Source organism: Capsicum annuum, chromosome 2 (assembly GCF_002878395.1).
Source record: "Capsicum annuum cultivar UCD-10X-F1 chromosome 2, UCD10Xv1.1, whole genome shotgun sequence".
Taxonomy (NCBI): Eukaryota; Viridiplantae; Streptophyta; class Magnoliopsida; order Solanales; family Solanaceae; genus Capsicum; species Capsicum annuum.
This window is the reverse complement of record NC_061112.1, coordinates 68,344,130-68,356,825: the sequence shown is the minus strand read 5'-3', so window position 1 is coordinate 68,356,825 and position 12,696 is coordinate 68,344,130.

Here is a 12,696-nt window from a genome sequence, read left to right as displayed (position 1 = left end):
TTAGGTTACAAATGTTACCAGAGTAATGCGGTAGACTAATGCACTACAACATGTATTTCTTTCTATGAAATCTAAGCTATGAATTTAAAAATCGTAGCTATTACCTAGGAATAGCCACAGAGATGTGAATATTCTGCAGCTACTCACAAATTTATAAAATTTCTTAGCCACGAAAATTAAACTGACAAAGCTAATTTCTCATTTTTGCAACGACTACTTGCAACCGTGACAAAAAATTGCCTAAATAGCTACTACTTTATTGCTACAGTAAAATTTAGTAGCTAATCATAAGCTTTGTCTATGAAACACAAGTTACTGTAGCAAATAGCAATAATAACCCATTAGCCATAATGAACTATTTGAAATAAAATATCATAGAAAAATAATTTTTCTTTTTTGAATTATAAAAATTGTGGCAATAGTTAGATGATACGTATTTTTTGCTATCGTAAAATTTTGTAGCTAATTATTATTTTTTACCACATGTTAAAATTTATTATAGTAATAGTAACCTTTTAGACATAATAAATTATTTAAAATTAATATTATAAATAAATAAATATTTTTTTACCTCAAGTTACAGACAAAATTGTTGCAATAGTTAATAATATAGCCACAGGTTTTCTGCTACAACAAAAATTTATAGCTATTATCAGTTGTTGCCATGTTTAGAAACTTGTTGTAACAATAGTGATCTTCTGGCCAATAAAAATATTATTAAAATAAAATATTATAACAAAATAAATATTTTGTCTTTGGGTACTAAAAATTGTTACAATAGTTGGCTTAGTAGTTGCTATAATTATTTACTATGATAAAATGATTTAGCCGCAAATTGAATACTGACATAAAATTTTGTAGCTAATAATTACTTTATATCACAAGCTAAAATTTGTTGTAGCAATCGTAATTTAGCGAATTAGAGGTGCTAATTGTTTGGTTAGATTTAATATTACATGTCTTCTTGTAAATTTTAAATATAATTAATAAATGATTATATCTAATTATTTTTTATTAATTGATTATATTGAACTTAAAATATAATTTTAATATGTTTCACTGAAGTTTTATCCTAATCAGGTGATTTCAGAATTGTTATTTTAGTCAAATTTAATTCTACAAAATAGTAGACATCACCCAAATGTGATTGGGGGAGTTAATCGTTGATCCAATTCAATTTTACAACTTGTAAGTCTTAACATAACTTAAATCTATACTTGATTATGTTTATTTCAATTAACTAATCATATCAAAATTTAGGAAAACTTCAATAAGTCAAAATTAAACTTCATCTTGAGCAAGTATTTTCAAAATTATTATTTGACATTGGTGTGATTTATTGACACAATTTAAATTTTTTAGTATAATTAGAGGTGTTCATCACTCGAGTTGATTCAATTTTATAGGATTTAACTTCTAAGTTGCAAATATAATTTAAATAAATAATTAATTATATTTGTATTTAAATAAAACAATTAATCAAATTTCAAATAACAAAACATAAATACAAAAAAAGCACTTCTTTTTAAAAGGTATTCGTAAAATCTTTGATAGTTGTAGAGGTATCATGTATGTGTATGTGTGTGTGTGTATATATATATATATATATATTAATTTAGTAATTTACCTTTTATTGAACAATGTCAAATTTTAATAAAAAAATAATTGAATGTTATGAAAGTATGATTTCAGCACGTAGAGCACTTTTATCTGAATCTGAATTCAAGTTGTTGATATAAAAAAATTAAATTTACATTTTAAAATTTCTATCCTAAAATAATTTTCAAACTAAAACCATGGTAACTGACACTTGTCATCACGATATTGTGCCCTTCTCCAATTCTACATAAATATATTAGATAGATTTGTTTTGATGTTAATAGTTTTATTTAAACATTATCCATATTAAACTTCATATTTTGATTGATATAAATCATTTTAAATTCATATGCATAACAATATATTCAGTGTTGTCGCAAAGTGGAGTCTGAAGAGAGAAGAAAGTACATAAATCTGACCACTACTTTAAATGTAGAAAAAATCATTTTAGATTCATATAATGTTTGTATTTTTTAATTCAAACTAAAAAATAGTAATTCAAAATTAATAATAAATATAGATTTAACTAAACATTATTAAGTTAAGGATTTATTAAAATAAGAGAGTTGATAACAAAACTAACAATATCATAGAGCACCAGACAAATTGAAAAGAAACATATATGTAATGACCCATTTTATCGTTACAAAATTATTCGTAATAAATTCATGAAAATTCTTAATTTTCATTCCTCATTATTAACTTGGGTCCAAAATAGCCAATATTTATTTATTATGACAACTCAAATTTTTTGGTGAAGACTTTAGCCTTCGGATGTGTCTAGATAGACGCAAGATTGATGAATTTTAATTATTCGTTAGTGCTAATATCAATACTTTAGTTTTTAAAGTTCTTTAGGTATGAAGTAAGGTCGTACAATATCCCTAACACAAAGTTAAGTATAACACTTTCTTTCCAATACAGTTTCAATATAGGTTTTTATTAGGGCCAACTTCAAACGATCATATATCATAGAATATAAGGAGTTAGGAGTCTCATTACCAATCAAATCAAATATCTCTAAGTCCTCTTTCAAACTCAACAAACTACTCCTCAATCTGAATTGTGAATAAAAAGTTATGACTATTTTACTGAGCACTGGCTGGGCTGAAATGGGATTTCGCTACAGCAAAAATTCTGGTTATATTTAAATCAGCTTCAGGTATATTTTAGGTCTAAAAACTCCAAATTTCATTCCCTAACCCTAGAGAGTGATTTTCAAAAGATTAAGGTGAAATTCTTTCGTAGAGGTAAGTTTTTCCATTATTTTCTTCGTCTTTTAATCCTTTAATATTTTAGAATTCTTAGAAAAACCTTTAATGGTGGAATTATTTTGAAGAATACTCATGGGTGTTTTAAATATGATCTAGAGCTGATTCTAAACTATAAATTAAAAATTCCTAACATGAATTTCATAAACTAGATTGTGAATTTTGATGATTAGGAAACTTGAATTCCGTAAAGATGAGACCTTTAGTATAAAAGTTCTATTAATGGAGATGGGTTAAGCTTGAAAGATCTAATTAATGATTAATTGAATTTGGCGGATGATATAAACCTTGAATGAGGGTTAGAATTAGTAGGTTTGCATCCCCAAGATATTTGATTGAAGAGTAATTACTTATTACTCTTATAATTACTTGATTTTTAGATGATTGATTATTCCAAGGCATGAAGAAAAGGAAAGAGCATCTTTGTTGTAGCTTGTTTCTCTCAAAAGTTTGGCGTCTAGGTAGGCTAGGTTTAATGAATAGAAGATTATATTAGTTTATATTTTCATAATTTAGATTTGATGGGAGGAAGCATGTCTAGGCCTACGGGCATGGAGTTGAGGTGGATAAAGACACAAAAAGTTAACTTTAATCCTGAAAACTATATTATTGATAAATTATGTGATATTTGTGATATTATGTGCCATGTGGTTCAATGAGATTGTTGTAAATGGAGAATGTGGACATGATAACTCTTAGTAGTTCTAGTGATGAACCTAGTTGAGTTATACTGATATTAAGTTATATATGTTGGACAATAATATAGTGAGGAGAACCATGTTAGGATTATGTAACGCCTCGAGTATGCATCCTAGATGCCACACGGTGTTTACAACCCCGAAGGATCACAAGCTAAACTATGACTGGTAAGTGCTGTGAGCTCTAAATAATAATATTAAAATGATGTGGAAGTTAGGCTAAAGTGCCATAAAGTTCATAATCTGAATACTGATAAATATAGCAACTGATAATAACATCTAAAAACTGAATACTGTCTGAACTAGTTTAGTCTGAAAAGCCTCTAACTGAACTGTCTGAATGTGGAGTTGACAGGACTAACTCCGACTAATGAAATACTAAATCTACTGTATTACTGAAATAAAAGAATATCCTCAATGGATGAGGACTCACTACTGAATCTGTTACTGCTGATTGAATCTGATTAAGCATGGTTATGAATTTGAGCATCCGAACCAATGATATAAGACATCATAGTGCAAGAAAAGAGTATGCAATCTGTACGTGGAATGTACTAGTACGCTAGATGAGGTAAGGCTAAAATGCATGAACAATAACTGACTGAGTGATATGAATATAACTGAATGAGAGTATATGGATAACTGAAGCTACTGTAAACACTGATTATGCAGTACTGTGCATTTACATATATACTGTGTCTAAGATTTATACTGAAACTGAGTACTGAGTTCTAATAACTAAGTAACAGATATCTAAGATTACTGATAACTGGGTGACTATTTCTCACAGTCTTGATTCTATAGAACTGAACTGAGTTCAATGCTGAGACTAAAACAAAAACTTTGGGAGGTAATCATCTAATCGACATGCCCCTCTCTGAACTGATTGGGGTCCAACCTGTAACCCCATTTGTAAGGATATGAGTACCGTGCCATGGGTACAGATAGTGGCTGTGTGGATCTACTAAAATGTCATCCCGAAGGACTAAGGGTCACCCTTTACTAGTAGGTTCCTGATAAGAGTGGTATTACCCTCAACTGGCAGGTAAGGACCTTATCAACCCTCAACTGGTAGATTGATATCTTAACCTACACTGGCTATGTAGTTCTGGAATGCTAGGACTGCTACAAAGTATCACACCCTCTACTGACACGTGAGACCCCATCCTTGGGTTCGCTCGGTGCTGAATCCTACTCCCAACTGAATTACACTGATTATTAGACTGAACTGAACTAGACTGAGTTTCACTGAATTCTATAACTGACTGAGTACTACTATTTTTGACTTTACTGAGACTATTCTGTAGCTACTGTAATTCTAGGTAAATAGCTAGATTTCGGGTATGAAATACCCTTAGGACTCGATAGCATTGATAGTAAAGCATGACATGATCTTAAGAGCATAACAATAATTGATTGTTAACAATGCATTCATTTAGACATTTTGTTAAACACTTGAGAGGCATGAACTTGCACATGAATGGGAACACATGATAACATGTCATGATTGCACTATTCAATTCACATAGGCATTCTAACAAACACTTGGGAAGCATGATTATTTCACATAATAATAAACATATATATAAATATGATGGCTACAATATTCAACTTGTAATTTTAAGGATTTAACATGAGAATCACATAATTCATCACACATACTATCTTAATTTCATAAAACTTGTAATTTATCATGGATTGAAGACCATATAATAATACACACATGAACACAAACCAACTCAAACATGTAATACATGGAATCTCAATCTTGTATTTTGAAAAAAGGATTCTTGGGCTCCATGGGTGGTAAGGACTCATGGATGAACATCTAACATACCTGAGAAATTAACTTCTTGAAGATTCTTGGTAGTGTTATTGAGATTTGACTTTGATTTTTAAAGTCTAGGGTTTTACTATTTTGAGAGAGAATGATCTTGATTTTGGGAAAATTGAGTGAATAATGACTTAGCTAGGTTATTAGGGGTTAAATCACGTGTTTATACTGATTAGGGCCATGAAAAAAAAGACTAAATTGCCCCTAAACGAAATTAAAATTCACGTCACTGAATTCCTAATTTTGGCCTTCACCGTGACGTGGTGGCCTCGCAGTAAGCCACTAGATTTTGTCGGCTAGTGTAGTCCAAGGACGAGTGCAAAATTACACTTTAGCACGATGGGAAGGTATCGTGGAGCCTCACTAAAAAGTGACAATTGCGAAATGGCACTCTGGCGTGATGCGCCATTATCACTTTGACATACTAGAAAAAGCCAATTAGGAAATGAGACTTTACCGTGATGCGCTGGAATTGCAGTGTTTCACTGGAAACTAGCGAATGCCATTTTGACCGTCACTGCGATGCAGTGCTTCTCAATTTAACATACTGTTTTACTAAAACTGCCATAATTTCTCACTAGAATATCGGATTTGGGCGAAATTTATATCGTTGGAAAGCTGACTAAATTTCTTACACAATGATGGCTCTTAAGCTAAAAAATTCTAAGTATTTTTGAAAATATATATAGGAATTCTTGTGTACTGCGAGCTAAACTGAGCTAGGAAAATATGAGGTATTACGATACACTGAGTTTACATACTAAACATGCCAACTGAAGAATGATTACATGATTGAAACTACGTGTAAACTGAGTTTTCACACCGAAACATGAATACATGGCTGAAATAATTCGTAAATGCATGACTATTATAAGAATGGTATGCAATAGTAACTGATACCAAGTTTGTAACTATAACTAAACTTGGAACTTAGTAAATCTAAGGAAGATTGTTAACTCAAGATGAGTCTGAGTATGTGGAGAAAAGGTAAGGATACTTGGTCTGCATATCTGTTTCTTCTTCCCAAGTAGCTCCTCCCTCAATGGACTGGTTCCGCCAGAGAACTTTGACCAACATAACTTCTTTGTTCCTTAGTCTGTGAATCTGATGATCAAGAACTTACACTAGGACCTCTTCAAAATATAGATCATTCTGAATATCTATGCCCTCTAAGGGGAGTACAACTGCTGGGTCAGCTATGCATTTATTTAACAAGGAGACGTGGAATACTGGGTTCACTGAAGCTAAGTTTTAAGGCAACTCAAGTTCGTAAGCTATCTTTCTAAAATAATTGAGAATTGTGTAAGGACCGACATATCGGGGATTGAGCTTCCCCTTCTTGCCGAACCTCTTCACTCCCTTCATGGGAGAAATTTTAAAGTACACAAAATCTCTAATCTCAAACTCAAGATCCTTTCTCCTTACATTTGCAAAAGATTTCTGTCAGCTCTGGGCTGGCCCAAGCCTTTCTCTGACCAACTGAAAACTAACCAATTGGATATCTACATCTCCTACCATAACGAGCCTCAAACAAAGCCATCTGAATACTAGAATGATAGCTTTTATTATATGTAAATTCGATCAAAGGCAAGTGGTCATCCCAACTACCTTTAAAATAAAAAACGCACACCCTTAACATAACTTCTAGAGTATGAATGGTCCTTTCTACTTGACCATCTGTCTAAGAGTGAAAAGTTGTACTGAGGTGAACTTGGCTACCAAGACCCTTTTGGAAGGCTTTCTAAAAATAAAAGGTGAACTGGGTACTCTATCTGAAATGATGGATACTGGGACTTCATGTAACCTGACCAACTCTCTGATATAGAGTTTGGCATAGTCCTCAGCTGAATAAGAAGTATGGATGGAAAGAAATGAGCGGATTTGGTCATCATGTCTATGATAACCCAAATTGAATCATGCTAATGATGAGTACGAGGCAAACTCATCACAAAGCCCACGTTCACTTCTTTCCATTTCCATGTGTGAATACTGAACTTCTGCATGGACCCACTAGGCTTCTGGTGCTCAATCTTAACCTGCTGACACGTAGAGCACCTAGCTACGAACTCTGTGATATCCCTCTTTATCCCACTCCGCCAATAGATCTCCCACAAATTGCAGTATATCTTAGTGGTCCTTGAATGAATTGAGTAGTGCACACTGTGCGCTTCTGCGAGGATTCGTTGTCTCAAATCATCTACACCTGGCACACATGACCGACCCTGGCAATATAACATACCATCTTCCCCTTGGGAGAAAACCTCTACTTTCTGATCTCTGAACGACTTTTTCAACTTAACTAGGCTGGGATCTCTATCCTTCTTTTCCTTCACTTTGAAAACCAGAGATGATTCTAAACTATTCTACACCCACATACTACCCTCTGCTAAATCAACTAAGTGGAAACCTAGTCGGGTAAGCTGATGAACTTCCTAAACTAAATTCTTCTTACCGTCCTCAACATGAGTAATACTACCCATAGAAAACCAATTGAGAGCATCTGGCACTATATTGATGTTTCCTAGATGATACAACATACTCATATCATAATCTTTCAACAACTCTAACCATCTTTTCTGACGCAAATTCAAATCTTTCTGAGAGAACACATACTTTAATATTTTGTAATCTGTGATCACATCAACATGCACCTCATACAAATAATGCCTCCAAGTCTTTAAGTCAAATGCAATAGCTGTTAATTTAGGATCATGGGTAGGGTAATTCTTTTCATGGGCTTAAGTTATCTATAAGAATAGGCTATGAACTTACCTCTCTGTATTAGGACACAATCCAAACCAACTGTAAATGTATCACAATACACAACAAACCTATCCCAACCATCTGGTAATGTCGAAACTGGGGCTGTACTGAGTCGAGTCTTCAACTCCTAAAAACTCTTCTCACAAGAATCTAACCATTGACACTTGACTTTCTTCTGAGTCAATCTGGACATAGGGGATGCAATAGATGAAAAACCTTCAACAAACCATTGGTAATAGCTATCTAAACCCAAGAAACTCCTGATATCTGATGGATAAATGGGTATAAGCCAGTTTCTCACTGCCTTAGCCTTTTAAGGATCAAATCTAATGCTATCACTAGAAATAATATGAACAAGGAATGCTACTGACCTAAGATAAAGTTTGTACTTACTAAATTTGGTGAACAACTGATGGGCTATGAGATTCTAAAGTACGATTCAGAGGTGATCTATGTGATTATTCTCGCTACAGGAGTAGACAAGAATGTCAATGATGAAGACTATAAGGAATTTGTTTGGAAGTACTACTTGAACACGCTATTCATTAAGTCCATGAAGGTTGCTGGGGCATTTGTGAGACCAAAAAACATGACTAAAAACTCAAAGTGACCATACCGGGTTTGGAAAATTATTTTAAGAATGTCACATTCTTAGACTCTTAGCTGACTGGTACCTGCCGTGAGTACTAAATAATAATATTAAAATAATACAGAAGTCAGGCTGAAGTTCCATAAGGTTCATAGTATGAATACTGATAAATATAGAAACTGATAATAACATCTATAAACTGAATACTGTCTAAACTAGTCTAGTCTGAAAAGCCTTTAACTAAACTGTCTGAATGTGGAGTTGATGGGACAAGCCCCCAACTAACTCGAACTAGTAAAATAATGAATCTACTGTGATACTAAAATAAAAGAATATCCTCAATAGATGAGGACTGACTACTAAATCTTTTGCGGCTGACTAAATCAAAATAAGCACGATAAAGAACCTGAGTTTTCGAACCTATGATAAGAGACATCATAGCACAAGAAAAGAGTATGTGATCAGTACATGGAATGTATTAGTATGCTAGATGAGGTAAGGATAAAATATATGGGTTCATATGCATGAACAATAACTGACTAAGTGATATGAATATAACTGAATAAGAGTACATGGATAACTGAAGCTACTGTAAACACTGATTATGCAGTACTATGTATATACATATATACTGTGTCTGAGATTTATACTGAAATTAAGTACTGAGTTCTGATAACTAAGTAACAGATATTTGAGATTACTAATAACTAAATTACTGAAAACTGGGTGACTGTTTCTTACAGTCCTGTTTCTATAGAATTTAATTGAGCTCTATGCTGAGACTGAAACTAAAACTGTGAAAGGTAATCATCTAACTGATATGCCCTTCTCTGAACTGATTGGGGTCTAACCTGTAACCCCAATTGGAAGGGTATCAGTACCGTGCCATGGGTACAGATACTGGCTGTGTGGATCCATTGAAATATCATCTCGAAGGACTAAGGGTCACCCTCTACTGGCAGGTTCCCTGATAAAAGTGGTATTACCCTTAACTAGCAGGTAAATACCTTATAACCCTCAATTCGTAGGTTGATATCTCAACCTATGATGGCTATGTAGTTCTAGAATGCAAGGACTGCTACAAAAGATCACACCCTCTACTAACAGGTGAGCCCCTATCCTTGGGTTTGCTCGGGGCTGAATCCTACTCCTAACTGAATGACGCTGATTATTAGACTGAAATGAACTAGATTGAGTTTCACTGAATTCTGTCACTAACTGAGTACTATTGTTCATGACATTACTGAGACTATTCTATAGCTATTGTAATTCTAGGTAAACAACTAGATTTCGGGTATGAAATACCTCCAGGACTCGATAGCATTGATAGTAAAACATGACATGATCTTAAAAGCATAACAATAATTGCTTGTTAACAATGCATTCATTTAGATATTTTGTCAAACACTTGAGAGGCATAAACTTGTACATGAATGGAAACACATGATAACATGTCATGATTGCACTATTCAATTGACATCGGCATTCTAACAAACACTTGGGGAGCATGATTATTTCACATACTAATAAACATATATATAAATATCATGGCTACAACATACAACTTGTAATTTCAAGGATTTAACATGAGAATCACATAATTCATCACACATGCTATCATAATTTTATAAAACTTATAATTAATCATGGAATGAAGACCATATAACAATACGCACATAAACAAATTCCAACTTAAACATTTAATTCGTGGAATCTCAATCTTATATTTAAAAAAAAAAAGGATTTTTGGGCTCTATGGGTGGTAAGGACCCATGGATAAACATCTAAAATATCTAAGAAATTAACTTCTTTAAGATTCTTGGTAGTGTTTTTGAGATTTGACTTTGATTCTTGAAGGCTAGGGCTTTACTATTTTGAGAGACAATGATCTTGATTTGGGAAAAAATAAGTGAATAATGACTTAACTAGGTAATTAGGGTTAAATCACAAGTTTAGATTGATTAGGGTCATGGAAAAAAGACTAAATTACCCCTAAATGAAATTAAAATTCACGTCACTGGATTCCCAATTTTGTCCTTCACTGCGATGTGGTGGTATCGCGGTAAACCACTGGATTTTGTCGTCTAGTGTAGTCCAAGGACGAGTTCAAAAATGCACTTAGGCATGATGTGGAGGTATCACAGAGTGTCACTGGAAAGTGATAATTCCGATATGGTGCTCTAGCACAACGCGCCATTATCGTGTTGACACATAGGAAAAAGCTAATTGGGAATTGGAACTTCATCGCGAAGCACTGGAATTATGGTGTCTCACTGAAAACTGATGAATGCTATTTTTACCCTCACCACGATGCGGTGCTTCTCAATTTGACATACCGTTTCACTAAATGTGCCATACTTCTCACCCAAATATTGAATTTGGGCAAAATTTATATCGTCGGAAAGCTGACTGAATTTCCTACTCAATGATGGGTCTTAAGCTCAAAAATTCTGATTATTTTTGAAAGTATATATAGAAATTATTGTGTACTGAAAGCTAAATTAAGTTTGAAAAATATGAGGTATTACAAATTAAGTACTGATGAGCACAGTAATATCTAAAGTGTAGATTACTTAAATTAGTATGATGATTGTATTATATGAAAAGAGGTAGTGACATTTTAATAATTAATGAGTAAGTAATACTCCAATAGTGACTTGCATGCTTTAGTGTTAAATTGTGATTTATTTTATGATACTCTTGTTTTGGTATTAATAAAAGTGCTTTATTTATTGGATGCCCATGGGAGGCTTAATTGGAGATAAAGATGATTTATTAAAATATTCCTATGAGAGGCTTGTTTGATAGTGATAACTCCTTGTATTAATTCCATGAATGATTGTTGTTTCTTGGATTGTTGATGCGTGTATAAATGATTATTAAAATTTACTTGATAGAATTGTCTCATGACTGTAAGTGTACTTGTAAACTTGGTACATCATGTTGTATGTTGTGAGGAAGTGTAAATTTGATATTAATATTACTTGTTTTTGGTGGATCAGTTACCGCATCGGTATGTATATGTATATGTTAAATCGGGTACCATGCTGGTACAGATATGTATATATTGGATCGGGTACCACGTCGATACAGATATGTATATGTTGGATTGGGTACCATGCCGGTACGAATATGGTGCCGAGAGTACACCCTAGGCGCCATATGGTGCTTACAATCCTCAAGGACCACAAGCTAACCCATGAGCTGGTACCCGCTGTGAGCACTGAGTAAAAATGATAATGACATAACATATGTGAAATTTAACTAGGAATGCCATAAGGTTTTAAGCCATAAATCTGATAAAATCTATAAGTCATAATTGATAATATTGATAACTAAAATCTTAGAAACTGACTAACTGTCTGAAATAGTCCAAAAAGCCTCTACTGACTGATTGAGGAGATGATGGGACAAACCCCCAACTAACTCTGATTGAATAGAAATGGATGAAACTAATAAAGTAATCTATTCTAAATAAATTATGTCCTCGAAATATGAGGACTCACCACTGCTATGGCTAATAGTCCAAAAAATCTATGCACAATCTAGGCATTGAGCGTTCGAACCATGATATGGTACATCATAACGTAAGAAAAGAGTATCCGATCAGTACTTTGAATGTACTGGTATGCTAAATGAGGTAGGCTGATATTTATGGTTTTATGAACATGAATAATAACTGTCTGAATATATATATATATATATATATATATATATATATTTAAAATATAAAGTACTGAATAGAGTGCATAAAATCTGTAAGTATTGATGATACATGAAATCTATAAGTACCAAGGATGCATGACCAAACATATAACATATTCTAAATAAAATTTATAAATACTGAAATATTGAAATCTAATAACTGAATCACTGATATCTGTATGCTATGGTCAAGCATCTGAAACTGAATTACTGAACTAATTACTGGACTGAGACTGT